Raw genomic sequence first — 787 nt, 5'->3', positions numbered from 1 at the left:
ATATATTGGAATAATCTGATAAATAAATCAAGGGTAAGATAAGTGTACTGACTTGCTCCTAAATCTAAACTTATCAAAAATAATAAAACAACAACCTAACCAAGCACCCATGAGCTCGGCAGGTACAAACAGCACACAAGACCATCTACTCAGGCCCCCATAAGCCCGGAAGGTGCCAATTAGCCTATATACCCCTACCAGTAGTCCCCTAGCCTCGTAGGCAATCACATAGCCTCTTAGGCATTAATATAGCCCCGTAAGCAGCACATAGCTCTCTTAGGCATCAACGTAGCTTATAGACAATTCATAGCCCTCTTAGGCAATAACATGGCCCTGTAGGAAGCACATAGCCTTCTTAGGCGTCAATATAGCCCTGTAGGCAACTCATAGCCCTTCTAGGCACAATATAGTCTTATTAGACAACATCATAGCCCCCATAGGCAGTTTATAGCTCAACATCTAACCACAATAGCCCCAAGGGCAACAACAAATAATTAACTAGGCTGAAGGCAAGCAATTTAGCTATAAACAATATATATATGAATAATCTCCAAGTCGTTCTTAACTTAGGGTCTTTCTTAACAGATTGTGAGTCCCTAAAATGAGGGGTTATAACCATCCAATCAGCCAAACATTCACAAATACATCTACAAGATCACTAACGTTAACAATATCTAAGGAAACATGTCGAACGAAGAGAATAACCTTAACATACCTTCCCAATGAACGTTCAAAAGACCATAGTTCCTTCACGAAAGTTGTTCCTTATGTCCTAAGCTTCACAAAC

This window comes from Solanum tuberosum, unplaced genomic scaffold (genome assembly GCF_000226075.1).
Source record: "Solanum tuberosum cultivar DM 1-3 516 R44 unplaced genomic scaffold, SolTub_3.0 scf00727, whole genome shotgun sequence".
In the NCBI taxonomy this organism is placed as follows: domain Eukaryota; kingdom Viridiplantae; phylum Streptophyta; class Magnoliopsida; order Solanales; family Solanaceae; genus Solanum; species Solanum tuberosum.
The sequence above is the reverse complement of the archived record's forward strand: the minus strand, read 5'-3'. Positions refer to the sequence as shown.